Below are 20,407 nucleotides of genomic sequence, written 5' to 3'. Positions count from 1 at the left end.
ATGGCAATGCTGTGAATTATCTGCTGTTTGCTATTATCTGTGACCATGCCTCGCTCTGTTACCGTGCTAATGAAAGCTGACCACACCAAGCCAACTCACAATTATTTTGGCACATAGACATGAAAAGCCCAGAGAAGCCAAAACCCAACTGCTCACCACATCTGCTGACAAGAAGTCAAAGAGTTGGTTTTAAGTTTCTTCCCTCTTTCCCTGTCCCTGGCTACCCCTTAGGAGAGGTGTTCCAGAGGGCAGGAGCCACCGCAGGGTAGAGAGATGAGGACACAAAGGATCCACGGAGTCTATAAACTGGACCGCTCTTCTCTATCTGGTTGGCTATGGGGATTGGCTCCTGGGCAAGTTCCAGATGGATTCCCCAAGAGTTAACTCAGCTGTCACTGAGTTGAACCAAGGGTTTAATTGACACTGTTTGGCTACCAGGTGTGGCTTCTACAATGCAATTTGGCTTTAATGCGCTCCAAGCATGCAGAAGGCAAGACAGAGACTCAGTCCTACCTTGACTGTGACGCAGCGTGTTAGATGTTACGTCAGAGCTGCAGTTTAAGTTTGTGGGAGGGAGGGGTGACTGGGGATGCAGGGAAGCTTGCTAAGGGAGCTTGGGAGCAAAGGGGCCCCCTGAGCAAGCCTGGCAGGACAAGTAGCCCAGGAAGATGAGGACTGGGGGAGGGCCTTTCATGTAGAACGAACTACAAACAAGGGCATAGAGGTGGGACATGCTTGTGACTGGACTCAGCGCAATAAAGCCTAAGTTAACCCTTGAGGGATGATGGGTATCACTGGCTGACACAGGCATCAGGCAAACAGCACCTCACTCACACATCGGGGGGCCTGACCTGTGTTGTCTTAAAAAGACCCCCTTGACCTCGAAAGCCTCACGTCAGTCCTACTCCCTCCCACCAACTTAACGACTGATTATTTTTCCTACCACAGCCTTTATTCTGTTCGTGACACTAGATTTAGATTCTGACTTTAGTTTTCCTTCAGACTGGGTAGTTGCCAGGAACTAAAACCACGGCCATCACAGGTGGGATAGCTAACGTCTGTTGAGTGCTTACTATAGGCCAGGGGCTGGCAATCTTCGCAACCATCCTGTGAGGGCGGTATTACTTATTATCCTCCCCATTTTTCAGATGAGAAAACTGAGGCTCAGAGAGGTGAAATCATATGCAACGTCTTACAACAGGTAAGTGGCGGAGACAGGGTTCAAACACACGTCTGTCTGATTCTAGAATCCGTATTCTTTTTTTTTTTTGCGGTACGCGGGCCTCTCACTGACTGTTGTGGCCTCTCCCGTTGCGGAGCACAGGCTCCGGACGCGCAGGCTCAGAGGCCATGGCTCACGGGCCCAGCCGCTCCGCGGCATGTGGGATCTTCCCGGACCAGGGCACGAACCCGTGTCCCCTGCATCGGCAGGCGGACTCTCAATCACTGCGCCACCAGGGAAGCCATAGAATCCGTATTCTTGACCACCAGGCTGTAACAACCCTCCCTAGGCTACCCTTGCTCTGGTCACTCTGAGAACCAGGGCAGGAGCCATCAAACCTTTTCTGTTAAAGGGCCAGACAGTAAATATTTTCAGCTCTGCGAACTACACAGCCTCTGTTACAACACTCAACTCCACCCTTTTCACATGAAAGCAGCCACAGACAACACATAAAGAAACGCCATGGCTATATGCCAATAACATACAAGGCTTGTTTACTTACATGACGAGGCGACAGGCTGGACTTGGCTGCTGAAATTGTCGGCTCCTCATCTATAGTAGTTTGTTCATTCATTCAGCCAGTGTTCACCGAGTGTCTACCTTATGCCTAGCACGTTCTAGGTTCTGGGTAGAGAGAGAACCACGCAAGTCTCCACCCTCATGGAGCTTAAATCCTAGCAATGCTTTGGTTGTTTGTTTCACCTGTGCTTGATACCCTGATTCCTCACCTTGGTCCTCTTCATGATTCCCTTAGACCCGTGACTCTCAACTTATGCTTCACATCACCTGGGGCGCTTGTAGAACAATCAGTGCCTGGGCCCCCCACCCCAGAGATTCTAATTTAATTGGCCTGGGGTGGGGGGCAGTCTAGGCACTGATAATTTTACAAGCTTCCCAGGTGATGGGTTGAGACGTACTGCTTGGGTAGCTGCTTACCTCCTGTTTCTTCCACTTACTGTGTGAAACAGGGGAAGCCTTTTTTTGGTTTTTGAAAGGTAAAGATGATTTTTTTTAACATCTTTATTGGAGTATAATTGCTTTACAATGTGGTGTTAGTTTCTGCTGTATAGCAAAGTGAATCAGCTATACCTATACATATATCCCCATATCCCCTCCCTCTTGCGTCTCCCTCCCACCCTCCCTATCCCACCCCTCTAGGTGGTCACAAAGCACCGAGCTGATCTCCCTGTGAGGGGAAGTCTTTCAAGCCCCCAGTTTGAGCTGTAAAATGTGGATAACACGCATCTCATAGGATTGTTATGAGGATGAAATGAGGCCCACGTGCTGTTCAACCTGTAGGCTGCTATACAAATGTCAGGTATTATTGTCTGTGATTATTTTTCAGTTTTAATGCTAGGTCCTACCTCAGTGGTTTCCCTCCCCTGTTTTGACCTCGATTCTTTGGACCAAGACAGTGTTTGGGTTTTCTAAAGCAAGCTCTATGCGTAGCTCACTAATAGCCCAGGTTTATGGGTAAGTGACCTGGTGGTCTTTCCTTTGTTCTAGTAGAGCATCGCATGGGACTGCCATTTGTCTGGCATGGGGAGTGCAGATCTGTGCCCCACTTTTATAGTGAAGGTCTCCATCTCCAGGCAGGGATAGCTGACCTTTAAGCACTGTTGTGAAGCCTTGAATAAGCGGCTTATTTACTCTGACTCACGGACAAATGTCCAAACCCATGCACTTTCATAGGCTTAGAACGAAAAAGGGAAGGACATTACCATTTTGCTGAGCACTGATCAGTGTGCAAGGTTCTTCCCATATATTATTCCATTTCACCTTCAGAACAACCCTGGGATGTGAGAACACCTCTTGTTCTCATTTGACAGATGAAGAAGACTCAGAGGCTGAACAGCTTGTGACCTGATGGTTCCAGAACTCAAACCTGGGTCTTGTTGATTCTGAAGCTCTTTGCACAGACCCGTGGGGCATCCTACAAATAACTTAGCTCCTCTTCAGCCAGGATGCAAAGAGCTACCAAACTCCCTCGAGTTTCTTTTTCCCAGGTTTCTTTCTTTTCCTTTTTTCGAGGGGGAAACCCAGAAAGAACTCCACAACACCTGCTAATGCCCATAGTCTGACAAGTCTCACCCGCACTAGCATGATGATCCCCGGGTCGAAAGAAAAGGCACTTCCTCACTGCACAGCATTTGGATGGTGCAGTTTTAAAACCTCATAATGAAACAAGAAAACAAACAAACCAGAAAAATGTGAGGAGAGAGTTTGGAGAAATAGATAGTGCCAAGAGTGAGGAATTCACTGACCCCCAATCTGGGCCATCTCAAGAGAAGCTGGCCACTGGCTGAGCCTCTTAAAAGCTGAAAAGTCATCCCAGGCCACGGTTAAAGAGAGAGTTTGTACAAAGCAGAAACAAATGCGATCTTCAAAGTCTTAAATGTCAACTTGAAGGATCGCTTAGAAGCTCTGAGATGGGCCAAGAGAACCTGCAGCTGCTTTCTCCACATCAGATGCTCTTTCCGTCCTTTGGACCAGCCACGCCACACCACCAGACAGCGTGTCGATCTGGGTGGGGGCAGCCTCCCCAGCCCATGCCCACCAAGATGTTTACAGATGGCTAAAGCTTCCATTTTTACAACCCATCAGATTCTCCCCTCTCACTCTGACCTGAGCACGCTTGAGAAGCAGTGACTGCCTCTGACCTCGGGCCTGTCCTTCAAGACTCCATTGGTCCTTGATCTTCCTGTCCCCCTCCCACCTTCCCACCCGCTGCCCCCCCGCCACACACATACAACTGGCTCTGCTGCCCTCTTCCCTCCCAAGAGCTCAAACACAGGAGTGGTTTCCAGACCAGATATCCAGGATGCCTGGTGCCCTCTCCTGCCCCTCAGGTTAACGAACCGGCCACACTCCCGGATAATCCCCACTAGCCGATGTTTCTAGAGGGAGGAAGTAAGGGTGACCTGAGCCCTAGGAACTCCACCCAACGGCCTTCAATAATGGAAAATACGTAGCCAGATTTGGGGAGAGGTCCTTTCCAAACCACACGGGCTCCTGATGGCTAAAAAACTGGAAAATAAAATTATGGGATTCCCTTTATTAAGGGTCTACAACAGTCCTAGCTCTGTTTTAGTCCCTTTGCATAAATATCATGTTTGTGACAACCTTGTGAGGTAAATATCATCTGAGGCTTAAGCTCAGATGGAATATGTAACGTATCCCAGGTTACTAGTTCTCTCCCAGGGCAGACTGCTCTGATGTCTGTACTCTTCCTGTTGTGCCAGGCTGCATTTGAAGTCCAGAGCCGAAGGACACAGGGTCCCTGAACACAGAGACTCTGGCTGTGGAGATTTAGAGGGTCATCTGCTGTCAGAGCCAAGGACATCCTCCAAGTGGTTCTTTCTGTCAGGTGCCTTTTTGCCCCTTGGACCTTCTGGAGAGCCTGAGAATGCACCCTAAGCATTCTGATCTCAGAGATGACCAAAGCGTGGGCCAGAAGCTTGAGCTGATAGAAGGGCCAATGAGCAGGCTTCCATATCAGCCCAAGAGTCAGTGGCCTGAGAATCCGTCCCGGGTCTGAAGTTGGTGAAATTGTTCCCCGGAGCAAACTCAAAAGGGTCAGGATTCCACTGACCCTCGAGAGAGGGTGATGAAAGAGTTGAGAGCCCAGTTCTCACCTTCAGCTGTCCCCGAGGCGTCCTGTGCTGGGACAAGAGACCACCCTAGATTCCCAGATGGGTCCCCTCCACCCCTGGGTACTCAGCCTTCTATTTGTAAATGGTGGGAATGAGTGAACATTTAAATCATTACTTCCATCGGCTGCACTGTAAGAAAGACGCCAGCCTGGGCCTACTGATGATCTCTGCACCCTCCTGACCGGCTACACTTCGCCCCACCCTCTTCTTTACCTCTGGATCCAAGGCTCTTCAGTAATGGCAAAAGTTTAACCTGTTTTGTGTCAAAACACTTTGGGGACAGGGGGTTGGGAAAGAAGACTGGGGAGGGGGCATTTTCCCACAGAAAGCAGTAGTCTTTCAACCTCCCCTACACTCACCAAAACTAAAAACCTCCACCTCCACCGGCCTTTCGACTGGTCACGCCCCTCACACCCTCCCCCTTCCTGAACTCCTGACTCTCTTCTCAGTTCTAAGGCCCCGGAGAAGTTTCTCTCCTCTTTTTGTCCTGATGGGGGCACGAGTATTCCCTCTGCATCTGAGGGTCTGGACGAAAAGCTCTGTAAACTCAGCTAGGACTTAGGAGCCGCAGCGTGCAACCACCAGGGAACGAGACAATCATAGCACAGTTGTTGTTGTTGTTGTTTTTAAAAAAAAAGGGAGAGATGGGGGTCGATGTAGCTCCCAGAGCAACTGAGAAATGGCCCGTTTACGCTTCCAGGCCTGAGGCCACGACCACCCCACGCAGTCACCAATACAGAAACAACCGCCTACACGTGCGTCTCGCGGGTACCCCACTAGCCATGCACACGCACTTTTGTTTACACGGCCCTTAGCGCGATTTCCTTCTTCTTCTCTGCACTCAAGTTGAAGACATACTCCTGAAGTTAAAGGAGTCTATAGCTGACATTGCTGTCTGCTCAGTCTTTTGTAGCTCTTCCCCAGGGGTCAATTTGTATAATTTCTAAAATCCTTCCCAAATCTTCGACTTCCTGTGGGTCCTTTCTGTATCCAGATTTCCTCCCTGTCCCTCTATTGTTATTCTCTCCTATTTTCCTAGGACACAGGGAGAGTCCAGTAATCTTCCCCCCACCCAAACACTGTAGGTCGGTTCTGTTGCAAAATACAAAACCAGAGACGCGGGTGGGATGAAGGTGAAAGGGCTCTCTTTGTGGAACAACTATTGACATCCAGTGCGCGTGCACTGAGCAACTCAGTGCTGGTGGATCCATACGGCCCCGCGTCCGCCTACACTCAGTAGGGCACAATTCCCCCTCTGCGTCCTAGGGGAACTCCATTCCCTCCTTCTGCCAACTTTTCAGAGAAATCCAAGAAACTGACACCAAACTCGGAAGGGCTGGGAGCAACACAAAACTTGAAACTATTTAAAGATGGGAAGTTGCTCTCTTTCCCTTGTAGGCTTTAAGGAAAATCTCCGGGGACTCTTTCCTGGAGAGGTGTGTTTTTTGTTTTTTGGTTTTTTTTTCCTTCCTACCTTCCCAGGAACTTTGCAAATCCACCACAGGACTGTGGAAAAGTGGCCAAGGCAGAGAGAGAAGAGTTAAATCAAGCCCAGACCTCAACAATCTGTGTTCAATTTTGATAAAAATCTCTCTCCCTCTCCCCCACCACTCCCCTTCCTCCACCCCACAGCTCAGACATGTTTCTTTATGTTACGAGCTTGCATCTTGTTTGGGGTACCAGGGCGCTCCCAGAAAACCCTCAACGGCCCCCACCGTGGGCACATGTGGCAGACACGTCCACTCCACTCTCCGGCAGGGCTGGACACAGAGCCTCGGTCCTGGCCACCACCTCCTCCTCCCCACCTTTGCAATTACCTGTCTCCAGACCAGATCCTTCCTTCCCGGTTAAGTCAAAGCCGCAATGCCTGGCGCTGTCAGGGCCACAGCAGGCGGATGGATGGGCAGCAGTCGCAGGTGCTGGGATTCCCCACACTCAGGACCCCTTTCCTGGGATGCTCCTTCCCTCTCCCAAGTCCCACTGCTTCTGGGAGCAAGAACCTCCCCGCTGCCTCTGGCCAGGAGCCAGGCTTGCAAGTGGGAGCCGGGGGCTTGTAAAGAGTTAAATCACCCCCGAAGGAACCGGGAAAAGCCACCACCAAAAAGTTGTCAGTTTGGGGGACACCGGCTATGTCTGTCCACTTGTGACAACAAGGAATCAGATTTCAAAACCACAAACATTTTTTTTTAAGTTTTCCAAAGACATTTCCTGTGTCCAGATGCGCCCATCCAGACAGACACGCAACTCACACCCATCGGCGCAGACAACACACGCAGGCCCGGGTAGCCCCACTCAAGTATCCTCGGCGGCTCCTGCAAGCACTTTGGAGAAACAAAACAGGCAGCCCGTGGAGCCGCTGCCTTACCAATCCCCTTTCAGCGTTGGAAAGAAAGTAGAGGGGGAGAGAAGTGGGGAAGTGCCCCGGAAAGTCTCCCGCGGTCTCTCCGCCCCCGGACGCGAAGCAGGGAGGAGAGCCGGACGGCCGCACTTACCCCGGGACGCCCATGGCGCGTCCGCCGCTCCCGCAGCCCCGCGCCCGGCTGCGCGCCCGCCGCCCGCCGCGCCGGCTCCGCGCTGAACTGAGTTCGCAGTCTTCCGACCGAAACCTCGCCGCTCCCCCCTGGGCCGGCCTCGCGCCCGCCCGCCCCGCTCTGACGTCAGGCGTCTTGGAGCGGGATATTTATGGCAAGGATACTCTGAATTTTCCCTAGGTAGAGTTCTGATTGCAGTTCCTTGGGATTTGTAATTTTCACACTTTCAGACAGAGAGCAGGGGAGGGAGGAAGGGAGAGCGCAGCCGGCAGGGCGAGGCAGACAATGAGGGTAGCTGTTTCCAACGCTGGCGAGGAGCCTTCTCAGGGCTCCCTCTGTTTTGCAAACATGTAAGGGTCAAGGAGGCAGAAGTGGTGACCTAGGGGGTGGGTGGGTTTCTCCTCACTCCTCCCCTGGTCTGAGCCGGCTGGGAGGTCAGGTGCTGGGGGTGGGTGGGGAGACTTCTCCTTCCACCAAGTCCCTTCATGGGACACTAAGTGCCAGGAAGGTGCTAGGGCAAGAAAGGGGATAAATCAGGAAGAACAGAGCAGCTAATTAGAAGCCCTGGTCCACACCCTAACAACTTTTCCATTTCTTCTTTGGGAATGGGTGCGTGAAAAAAAAGTTTCTTTTTATTAAATTATGTTCCACACTCCCTGCCTCTGTATAGCTTTTCCAACTCAGTACCAGTCAGTTCATCTTACTTCATGGCGTACGTACAGAGTTTGAGCCGTTTACAATAGCTCTTATTCATACTTTTTAAAATTGCTTTTATTTTTTTTTCTTAAATGTGATTGTGATCCATCTCCTGGTCTGGACTGGAAATTGCCTTAGTTAGGAACAACTGTCTCCTCCTTGACTGACACCATCCTCAGGGTGAGTCTGGATCTTCTCTGTTTCCCCCATGCTCCCAGGAGTGAGCAAGCAGATGGTGCCCATGCTGGGTGTTGACCCAGGTAGAGTTTTCTAGGTCTGGATTCTGATGGTCATCTGTTTCTCCATCTAGCTGAAGGGGTTTAGGGAAATGGCTTGGTTTAAAGGCCATCTTTGAAGAGTGGAGAGAAAGAGAGTGTAATGCCTTATCCTACATGGTTCCCAAAGACTGGAGAATGAACTGAAAAATGATATGCATGGGATGCAAATTGCTTGTACAGTTGGATAACATAAGTGTGTAGGTATTCAACTCCCCATGAAGGAGAATGAGCACGGATAACCACAAATCATCACGAAAACAACACAACTCCAGTGAGCTTCCTTTTAGACCAGGTGGGGGTGTGGTTCTAACCACAGTTACAGTGCAGCAGAGACTCAAGGACTTGGAATGCGTTTACCCCTTTGGCAGCAGTTGGTTAGGGCTGATTGCCAAAAGGAGCCAAGCCTTGGGGCTGGGCCTCTCGGTGGGAGACAGCCAAGATGTTTTGGTCCAAGCCACAGAGGGCCCAGAGCCCTGCTGTTTGGTCGCTGTCAAGTTGCCCTCCTGAGCATCATACCCACTGCCGCATCCCTCCATCCCCTTCCTCACATCAAAGTTCCATTGGCAAGGTGAGCTCTGCTCTTTGGTGGACACTGCACATTGGCTTCCAAAAGCCATCGACAAGCCCCTTCTCCCTTGCCTTCCTCAGCTAAAGAAACTGGAAGCCTCCAATATTCACCATCCCAGACTCCCCTGTAGCTAGAGATGGCTATGAAACCCAGTTCTGGACAGTGAGGTTGGCATGCAGAAGGCAGAGGTCAGCTTCCACAAAGACTCTTTAAGAAAAAGTCAGATTCAGATGGCATGCCCCTTCGACCCTTTGACACTCGCTATTCCTCCTTCCCCCATTTCTTCTCTCTTAGGACATAGATGTGATGCCTGGAGGTACAGCAGCCATCTTGCAACCTCGAAAACAAAAGCCACTCACTTCAGGATGGCGGAGCGGGAAAGTAAAAGGAGCTGAGGCCCTAGAAGACATCCATAAGTGGCTGAACTTTCCTCTGACTTCTTGTCAGGTGAGAAAAACTCCTATGTGTTCAAGTTATAACAGTTGAGTCTTGTGTTTTTTACAGCCAAGTATAATCTTACCTGATATACTCCCATCTAGCCACCAAAATATAATATTGTGACAATTCCTGAGCATTAGCTCATAAGCACGACAGTTCTTTTTAACCTTATGCTGACATCATTCTTTATAGTTTTCGAAGCCTATTCACAGATATCTCCTGTGAACCTCACAATCTGGAGAAGTATCGCTATAACCTCCATTTTTTATATAAGAAAAGAAGCCGGATTTGATAAATATCCTGCCCAAGATCACACAGTCAACAAAATAAGGGACCCTTGGATCCTAACCTAGTTCTTCTGACTCTAATTCTGTGTATTTTCTGCAACAACGTCAATAACACCACAACAAAGTCCAATAAAGAATCCTATTACTGCTAAGTTGGCATGAATTCTATTTAATTCAACCAAGATGAAAGAGATTGAAAGTAAATTCTGGAACTAGAAAGTGTCACAGTCCACCTGGGGAATTAAGTCCAGTCCATCGTCACCCTGAATCCCTCTCACCTTCCAGCTATAGTCTGACATCCTGCCCTGAATCCCTTAGAAAGTTGCTCTTTCTAAGGTCACATGGCCTTTTAGTTGAATCCAGTCTTGTCACTCTTCATTGTCACATCCTTTGAGATGTTTACACCACCCCTTTCTTGAAGCACTCCCCTCTCCCAGGGACATCTTCCCAGCATGACAACTTCCCTTGTGCAGGTTCTCTTCCTGGTCCTTCTTCCACCTGGATGTGGATGTTCCCCAGGGATCTATCAGCCACCATCCTTCTCTTGTCCATCACCAACTCTCCTCTTGTGATTTCCTCCTTTCTTTTGAGTCCCACCACAGGCTCCACGACTGTCTGGGAAGGTCATCCATTGTCTCTACGCCCAAATCTACATTCCAACCACTAATTTTCCTCTCAGCTTTAATCCTGCCTTCCAACTATTTTGGTCTGTATTGCCCAGCATATGGCAAGTAGTAGATAAATGGTATCTGTTTTTAATAATTAGTGTAAAAAAGATGCAGGAAAGTGACTAAGGCATAAGAGGATTTTGTGACTGACTCATTTCTAGGATCAGGAGCTGTGGTGTGATCATTCTCCCTCGGAGATCACCCCACAGGCCAATCTACTGGTCCACAGTCAGAAGGAAATGTAGCAGAATTGATGGAAGCTAGGAGGAGCAGACACAACAGCAATAAAGATGCACACCCAATGAGAAACAGAATAGCCTTGTTAACTCCTTTTAGAATTAACTCCTTTTAGAATATCCTCGTTAACTTATACCAGGCAAAGTGAGAGAAAGAAAGGTATTAAAGATGAGGCGAGAGAGGGCCAGAGACTTAGAGGTGGTGGGCGATGATGGCAACAGGGGAAGAATATTCCAGGTCTGGGGGAGGGGGCATGTCTCCATCCCTCCCCAGGTGAGCTTACTTGGGTTCTGTTGGGAAGAGGAGCAGGTGAAGCTTATAAAATATGTGGCTCTCAATGCTAAGAGGCTGTTTTTGAGGTTGGTGAGCCCTGAAGAATCTGTAAAGTGGGAGGGCCTCTTCCAGGATCATCTGGTTCAGATGAAGAAAGATGGAGCCCCTACCCCCAACACTATCACACACAGAACCCTAATGTAGGGGGTGGTAATCTCCTAGTCTCAAGACTTCCCCAGGGGTTGGGGGTGGCTCCATCTTTCTTCATGTCAGTCACCTGCATATCCCGGGAATGTTCCTTGAACACACAGTGAGGCTCTGTGCAGCACACTGCTCATCTGGAAAATTCCAGCTGCTCCCAGAGGGATCCTCAAATAGTTCAGCAAGCTTGTCCCTGCTTCCAAAGCCAACCATGTACTTCCAAGGCCTAGCTGACTCATGGGAGAAGTAGGCTTTACAAAGGTCCCTCCTTGCCCACTTCCCAGGGCCAGAGCTCCTAGTCTATACCACACAGATCCCAGGAACACTCAGCAAAGACCTTGTGAAGGATCAGTGAGAATCCCATGAGTAGCCATCCAATCAATGTGATGATTAACAGATGCCCTTCCCCAATTTACTGACACAGGCTAAAGAAGATGGTGAAGAGAACTCAGGTGTTAGAATCAGAGACGCTGGTTAAATCCCCAGCCTTGCCTCTCACTGCTATATGAGCTCAGCATAGCAGGTAACTTTCTGAAGCTTAGTATTTGTGATGGTTAATTTTATGTGTCAACTTGGCTGGGCCACAGTGCCCAAATATTTGGTCAAACATTATTCTGGATATTTCCATGAGGGTGTTTTTTGGATGAGATAAACATTTAAATTGGGGAACCTCTATAATGTGGGCGGGCCTCATTCAATCAGTTGAAGGCCATAATAGAACAAAGGCTGACCTCCAGGATTCTGCCAGCAGACAACCTTCAGACTTGAACTTCAACTCTTCTCTGGATCTCCAGCCTGCCAGCCTACCATATCAGATTTGGCACTCATCAAGCCTCCACAATTACATGAGCCGATTCCTTAAAATCTATCTGTCTGTCTATTTATACAAACACACACACACACACACACACACACACACACACACACACACACACATCCTGTTGGTTCTATTTATCTGGAGAACCTTGACTAATACAGTTTCTCAGCAATAACATGGGATGAAGAACGTTCCATCCCAAAGGATTGTTGACAAGGTTAAAGGAGGCAAATGGATTGAAAGTCCCTACTTCAACGAGTTCTTCTGAGACTGGAGAGGAAGAGGAACACTCAGAATTGTGAAGTCTCCCTCATTCCACCACTGAGGCTGTCAGAATCCACCTGCTGACCCCAGGCTCTGCTCAGGGAAGTGCCAGACTTTGTATCAAGCGTGCTGGTAATGCCTAGAGGGCAGAAGAAGCTTGTTGTAAACTGGGCCCAGTTCAGCACGGACACATCACACATCAGGTGTTTTGATCAGGGGCCCGTCCCGCTTCTTTCACCTATATTGAGGGATGTAATCTCCATTGATTAGAACAGGCCTCCTGGACTTCCATTAACCAACAGTAACTTCTAAAGCTACAACTAAAGAAAGAAGGTCAGAGGTATCACAGTTTCTTCCTGGAAAGGACCTGCCAATAGGACATGAACTGCTTGAAGATGTTTTAGGTTCTCATCATGGTGGGAGGTTTGTAGAAAGGCATTAGAATATGGCATCAGAAAAGCCTGGTTTCTAATCCCAGCTGTAGCTCTTACAGCTAGTAAGAGCATCATTTAGCTTCTCTGAAAAAATATGGAATAATAGGAGGATCAACCCCATGGTGCCAGAGTGAGGATTGAATTATAGAATGTTTGTAATTACAGATGGCCATTATTCTTACATGCCTCTTCCTCTCTTTGCCTTTTCCCATCTCCCCCCCAACCCCACACACACAGCTCTTCTGTTAGTTAATACCAAGAATGCACTTAACATTAATGTACAATTCACTGGGTTCCTGACATCCAGCTCTCTGCAAACATCTTTGCCTGGAGTTTGCCAGGAAACCTCCCCTGGCTCAGACATGACCACACCAAATAGGCAGCGATTGGAAAATTGCCCCCATAAAGGCTGTCTCCTTCTGAGGCGCAGGACTGCGTTTCTGAGAAGCCTTCTCAGGTTGTTTGCAGCGGCTTTGAGGGTCGGCTCTGCTGCCTTGCCTACGTCAAAATCCTAAGTGTTTAACCACAAGACACACAATCCTGGGACATCGTGGCGGCAGCCCTCCACCCCCACGGCAAGGCAGGCTGTGCGTGTGTCTAATTCGGTATGTGGCCCCCCCGGCAGAGGCCAGTAAGGCACCACACCTGGCCAGATGTGGGATGGGATATGGTACACAGTGTGCAGAGTGCTTGAGTGGGTGAGAAAGGGGGTGGAATTCCTTCCTGACCCCCATAGACAAGGTGTGATCAGAGCCCAGGGTCCCCAAGGCCATGCCCACGAGTAGCCACAGCTGCTTATGTTATTTCTGGAGCCAGAGTCCTCGCAGTCAGGGCTGCATACAAACTCCCATGACAGTCCCATTTTCAGTAGCTCAAAACCCTTTGAAAAATAATGCTCAGGGCTAAGTGCTCCAGTCAGCTTCAAGGTGACATTGTATTTTGAAATGTTTGAGAGAAAGAAATCTTCCCAAGTGACCTATACTGGGAATGAAAATGGGTAACACACACACACACACACACACGCACGCTCATTTTTCTCCACTGAAAAATAATTTGAGGCTGCTTACAATCTTTGGGTCTGTGTGACTTTGGGCTGGCGTATAGGTGTGTATGCAACTGAGCAGGGATTTTTGGAAGACTAAGGGACATCAGGAGAAGCATGACACATTTCATCATTCGGTGGTTTTGTCTTTTAAAGGAAAATATCTTAAAAATGGTAGAGTGATGATGTTAGGAATCTGTTCTTAATTACCACTCAGTAACTTGGCAATCTGTTTTATCCCATTCATTTCTTTTGGAAAGTTCTCAGCAACTCATCTCTTCAGCTGTGTGTGTATACAATCACACACACAGAAATAAAGAAAGAGAAAACCCACCCTGGTTGCCCTTGGAGAAAGCAAGGACATTTGCGCATCTACTGAATCCTCCTGCAAATATTCATGAGCACAGATTTACAGACACTGGGGAGTTTCAAAAACACCCAATAGGCTTGTTCGATTGATGCATATATGTGGTTTGGGACTCTAGTATAGGGACTTTTTCTTACTTTCTTTAAAAAAAGAAACAGTAGCAGAGCAGCAGCAAAGAAATCCTTCTCGAATGCTATTTATTCACTCATCCTGCTAAGTCTGAGGCACTGTGGTAAGCCCTGTGATGCAAAGTTGCATTAGATGGGATTTCCATCAATAAGAAATTCAATCTAGTGGAGGGAAAGAAAGCTCAGCTACATGCAGGTTAAAAAAAAAAAAAGGAAAAGCACCTGAAACTTTCAGAATCACTGTGGTTAGGATGAGGTGAAGGTCAATAGTACACTGCCTGTCTTTGGATGAATAAGAAAATACCTTCCCTTTCCACTGGTACCTTCCAGGCCAAAATGCAATTTCCAAAATACATTCTATAGAATGCTAAGCCCTTTAAATGGCTTGCCAAAAAAGGCAGAGGGAGTGTTCCTCACGATCAAATAAGTTTGATAAAAACTATATATTCTGCCCCCATCCTTGGAAGTGCACAGTGCCTATTAGCATATGGAAGGTTCTGAGAAGGCCCACAGCAAAAGAGATCTGCTGAACTTAGCTCAGTACAGTATTCCCCAGTTATTTTCTCACAGGACCCATTTCTCATATAACATCTGTGAACATCCCATGACTTTCAGAAACATTGTTTAGTCTGAAGGGGACCAGAAGAAGTCTCTAAAAATAAAACACAATTGTAATGGGATGCTGAATTGGAATTTTTAATGAGGCAGCAAGATGCAATAGATAAGAAATTATAAAATAATGTCTCAGAGTGAGAAGCGGATTTTCAGAAGGAAGTATCTAGGAACTGGTTTCATGTCTCCAAAAACTCCTCCCTATAAGAACTGGAAGCATGGAAATTGAGAAAGAATGTGATGAGGAAGATTTCTCTGAGATGCCTGCACCAGAATTCCTTCTGTTCACCCCCACAGTGAGAACAGCTTGAGGGTAGTGACTCAAGGGCCTAAGTGCTTCCTGAAGTTGGGAATTGTGGACAGTGTCAGACTCCAGCCTGGAAACCTAGAAGGCAAGAGACAGATGTTAAACTGATTTGGTGGTGGATCAAAGGAGAGTAGTTACTTTATTGGGAAGGCTGGCACTCCCAAGGCTTGCTAGGGCAAGGATTTATCCATGTGTCCTGACAGCCATATGTGGGCCACATGGGTGAGAAAGTGAGCCAGGAGACCTATTTAGATCTTATCAAAGAGGACTACCTGGAAGAATTACGGGACCGCAATATCAAGAGCTGGTACAGAGTGGGCCACTGGCAAACCAACTAAATGGGAGAAAATCAGCTGAAGGAAGAGAATGCACAAGCCCGTATTATAGGAGGTGCAGTTGAAGGGACCCAATTGCATAATCTCTGAAGAACCCACCAAAAGCTCATAGGGTAAAGAGCCTGATATATGCAAACCATTTTACACCCATACCAGTCGAGTAAAAACTTCTTTGTGGAAAGGGAGACTTCTAACTATGGCTGAGTAAGGAGATAAGCAAACAGTCTCCCCAAAGCAACTATAAATCAGGATTAAATTAACAAAAACAACCATTTTGGCACTATGGAAATCAACCAAAGGCATATGACAATCTGAGAAGTGTTTATACTTTACAAACTGATGAACTTTGGGTAAGAATACTGGGAATCTCTGGTATTCGGACTTGAGGCTGTGTGAAATCATTGACTGACCACTGCACTAGGAAGATACAAGGGTGATCTTTAGGAAGCCAAGCTTATAAATGAAAGTAAGGATATCAAAACACAACTGAACTGAACTGAGACATCACTACCCATATACTGCAGGTTTCACAGATTTAGCCAAGGCAAGTGATAGCAACAACAACCTTCACGATCCAAAGTCGCTACAAAAAAAATAATCGAAAATGTCCAGTTTTCAACAAAACAATTTACAAGACACACAGAGAAACAGTAAAGTGTTACCCATATGCAAGAAAAAAAGCAGGCGATAGAAACTTTATGAGTATCCTCAAATGCTGGGTTTAGCAAAGACTTAAGAGCACCTACTATAAATATGTTTTAAGAACTGAGGAAAGCAATGTTTAAAGAATTAAAGGAAGAGTGACAACGAGGACAAAACAAATAGAGATTCTCAATTAGGACACAGATATTATATTTTTAAAAACAACCAAATGAAAATTCTGGAATTGAAAACACACCTAAAGTAAAAAATTCACTATAGGGCTCAAAAACAGATTCAAGATGGCAGAAGAAAGAATCAATGAACTAGAGGATAGATCAACAGAAATTACCAATCTGAAGAACAGAGAGAAAAAAAAAATGAATAAAAAGTAGATGGAGCCTCAGAGACCTCTGGAACAACATCAGGATATAATGGGAGTCCCAGGAGAGAAGAGAGAGAAATGGACAGAAAAAAAATTCTTTTGAAGATATAGTGGCATAAAATTTCCAAAATTTGATGAAAATCTACTGATCTACTTAATATACTGATCCAAGAAGCTCAAAAATCTAAGTAGAATAAACACAAAGAAATTCACACCTAGACATATTATAGCTAAACTCTTAAAAGCCAAGACAAAGAGAAAAATCTTGAAAGAGAAAAAAAACTCTTTACATACAGGGAGCATCCATATGTTAATAGCTGACTTCTCATCTGAAACATTGGAATGACATAATCAAAGTGCTGAAGAAAAATATTCCTAACCAATAAATTCTAAATCCAGCAAAACTATTCTTAAAAATTTAGGCAAAATTACCCACAAAGCATACATAGTTAAAATAAATAGATATTAAAGTGACACTTCTTAAAAATTTATTTAACATGCAAAAAAGCAGTCAAGGAGGAACAGAAAATATACAGAAAAAATACCAAAATGGTAAATATAAATCCAACCATAAAAATAAGCACATTAAATGTGAATGAACATATAGAATCAACTACATGCTGTCCGAAAGAGAAACACCTTAGATCAAAGACGCAAACAGGTTGAAAGCAAAAGGTTGGAAAAGCAATATACTATGCAAACAGCATCTGCAAAAAATCTAGAGTGGCTATTAATATCAGACAACATAGACTTCAAAACCAGAAATAGTATTAGAGGCAAAGAAGGATATTTCATAATTATTAAATGGTCAAATCATCAGGAAGATATAATAAATAACAGAACCTCAAAATTCATAAAGTAAGAAGTGACAGAATAGAAAGGGGAAACAGAAAATTCAATAATAATAGTTGGAGACTTCAATATTCTGCTCTCAAGAATTGATCAAATTACTAGACAGTAAATCAGCAAGGATATAGAAGACTTGAACAACTCTATCAACCAACCTGATATAACTAACATTTTGTGTTCATGTGTATGTGTATCTTAAAGTCTATTTTGTCTGATACTATAATTTTAATTTCCTTGTGGTCAAACACCATACTTTGTATGACTTCAATCTTTTTAAAATTTGTGAGACTTGTTTTATGGCCTAGTATATGGTCTTTGCTGGACAATGTCTCAAGTGTGCTTGATAATCTGCAGCTATTGGGTGACCATTTTATCATTAGGAAATATCTTCCTTGTCTAAAACTCCATTTCTAATATAGCACACCTGGTACCATCTCTAGGAAAGACCATATGCTGGGCCATAAAACAAGTTTTAATACATTTTAAAGGATTGAAAGCATACAAAATATGGCATCTGATTGCAGATTACTGAAGTAAATTATAAAAAACAACAAAAAGAAATCTGGGAAATCCCTAAATATTTGGAAATTAAACAACATACTTTTCAGTATTCTAGATTGGAAGACTCAGTATTGTTAAAATGTCATTTCTCCCCAAATTGATATATAGACTCAATGCACTCCTATCAAAATCTCGGCAGGGTTTGCTTGTTTGACTTTGGCAAAAAATTAAATTGGCAAGCTTATTTTAACATTTATACAGAAATGCAAAGGAACTAGAAGAACCAAAACAAATTTGAAAATGAAGAACAAATTTGGAGGATTTATATTACCCAATTTCAAAACTTACTGTAAATCTACAATAATCAGGACAGTGTGGTGTTGACATAGAGTGGGCATACAGAATCTACATATCATCTATATTATAGATCAATGGGACAGAATTAAAAGTCCAGAAATAAAACTTACATTTCTGTACAAGTGATTTTCAGCAATTCAGTGGGGAGAGGATAATTTTTTCAACAAATAGTGCTGAGCAACTGGAGATCCACATAAAAAAAATTAACTTGAATAATAAATAGACTTAAATGAAAGAACTAAGACTACAAAACTTCTTAGGATAAAAAGAGGAGAAAATGTTTGTGACCTTGGGTTTAGCAAAAAGACTTTAAATAGGACACTGAAAGCATAATCTATAACAGAAAAACATGATAAACTGGACCTCGTGAAGTTTTTTAAGTTTTGCTTTTCAAAAGACACCGTGGAAAGGAAAAGACAAGCCGTATATGGAGAAAATATATGCAAATCATATATCTGATAAAGTTCTTATATCCAAAAATACAAAGAACTCTTACAACTCAATAAGTAGAACAAACAACCCAATTTTTAAATGGGCAAAATATTCGAACATTTTATAAGAGGAGATACACAGATGGCTAATAAGTACATGAAGAGATACTCAACATCATTGGTCATTAGGGAAATGAGAATTAAAATCACAATGAGATACCTCTATACATTTACTAGAGTAGCTACAATCAATAAGACAGACAACAGTAAGTGCTGGTCAGGATGTGGAAAAACTGAAATTTTCATATCTTGCTGATGGGAATGTAAAATGGTACAGCCCCTTTAGAAAACAGTTTGGATGTTTCTTAAAAACTTAAATATAATACAGACTAAAGGAACTTCTCTAGGCAGGAAACACAAGAGAAGGAAAAGACCTACAAAAACAAACCCCGAACAATTAAGAAAATGGTAATAGGAACATACATATAGATAATTACCTTAAATGTAAATGGATTAAATGCTACAACCAAAAGACATAGACTGGCTGAATGGATACAAAAACAACACCCACATATATGCTGTCTAAAAGAGACCCACTTCAGACCTAGGGACACATACAGACTAAAAGTCACGGGATGGAAAAAGATATTCCATGCAAGTGGAAATCAAAAGAAAGCTGGAGGGCTTCCCTGGTGGCGCAGTGGTTGCGCGTCCCATGCAAATGGAATGAGAAAGAAAGCTGGAGTAGCAATTCTCATATCGGACAAAACAGACTTTAAAATAAAGACTATTGCAAGAGACAAAGAAGGACACTACGTAATGATCAAGGGATCAATCCAAGAAGAAGATATAACAATTGTAAATAGTTATGCACCCAACAGAGGAGCACCTCAATACATAAGTAATACGCTAACAGCTGTGAAAGGGGAAATCGACAGTAACACAATAATAGAAGGGGACTCTAACACCCCACTTTCACCAGTGGACATATCATCCAAAATGAAAATAAATAAGGAAACACAAGCTTTAAATGACATATTAGACAAGATGGACTTAATTGACATTTATAGGACATTCCATCCAAAAACAACAGAATACACTTTCTACTCAAGTGCTCATGGAACATTCTCCAGGATAGATCATGTCTTGGGTCACAAATCAAGCCTTGGTAAATTTAAGAATAGTGAAATTGTGTCAAGTATCCTTTCCGACCACAACGCTATGAGACTAGATATTAATTACAGGAAAAAAACTGTAAAAAATACAAACACATGGATGCTAAACAATATGCTACTAAACAACCAGGAGGACACTGAAGAAATCAAAGAGGAAATCAAAAAATACCTAGAGGTAAATGACAATGAAAGCATGATGAGCCAAAACCTATGGGATGCAGCAAAAGCAGTTCTAAGAGGGAAGTTTATAGCAAAATAATCCTACCTCAAGACACAAGAAAAATCTCAAATAAACAACCTAACCTTACACCTAAAACAATTAGAAAAAGAAGAACAAAAAAACCCAAAAGTTAGCAGAAGGAAAGAAATCATAAAACCTTTCAAGACTGAACCAGGGAGAAATAGAAAATATGAAAAGACCAATTACAAGCAATGAAATTGAGACTGTGATTAAAAATCTTCCAACAAACAGAAGCCCAGGACCAGAAGGTTTCACAGGCGAATTGAACATTTAAAGAGCTAACCCCTATTCTTCTCAAACTCTTCCAAAATATAGCAGAAGGAGGAACACTTCCAAACTCATTCTACGAGGCCACCATCACCCTGATACCAAAACCAGACAAAGATATCACAAAGAAAGAATACTACAGACCAATATCACTGATGAACATAGATGCAAAAATCCTCAACAAAATACTACCAAACAGAATCC

The 20,407-nt window shown here is 44.7% G+C and overlaps 1 protein-coding gene across 2 annotated transcripts in view; it reads right to left on the bottom strand.

Annotated features, from left to right (window-relative positions):
* The window catches only part of DAAM2 (dishevelled associated activator of morphogenesis 2), a 116,795-nt gene extending 109,348 nt beyond the window's left edge, over nucleotides 1-7,447 (bottom strand). Inside the window, exon 1 of one of the 2 annotated variants that reach the window (XM_024121786.3) lies at nucleotides 7,368-7,447. The gene's annotated coding sequence lies outside the window, so the exon portion shown is untranslated. Of the gene's footprint in view, nucleotides 1-6,692; nucleotides 6,928-7,367 lie in introns of those variants that run through there. The other variant, XM_055080204.1, reaches the window with a different exon arrangement.
* Nucleotides 7,448-20,407: the final 12,960 nt, after the last annotated feature.

The sequence above is a fragment of the Physeter macrocephalus genome, chromosome 18 (assembly GCF_002837175.3).
Source record: "Physeter macrocephalus isolate SW-GA chromosome 18, ASM283717v5, whole genome shotgun sequence".
NCBI classification, from domain to species: Eukaryota; Metazoa; Chordata; class Mammalia; order Artiodactyla; family Physeteridae; genus Physeter; species Physeter macrocephalus.
This window is presented reverse-complemented; position numbering and strand designations above follow the sequence as displayed.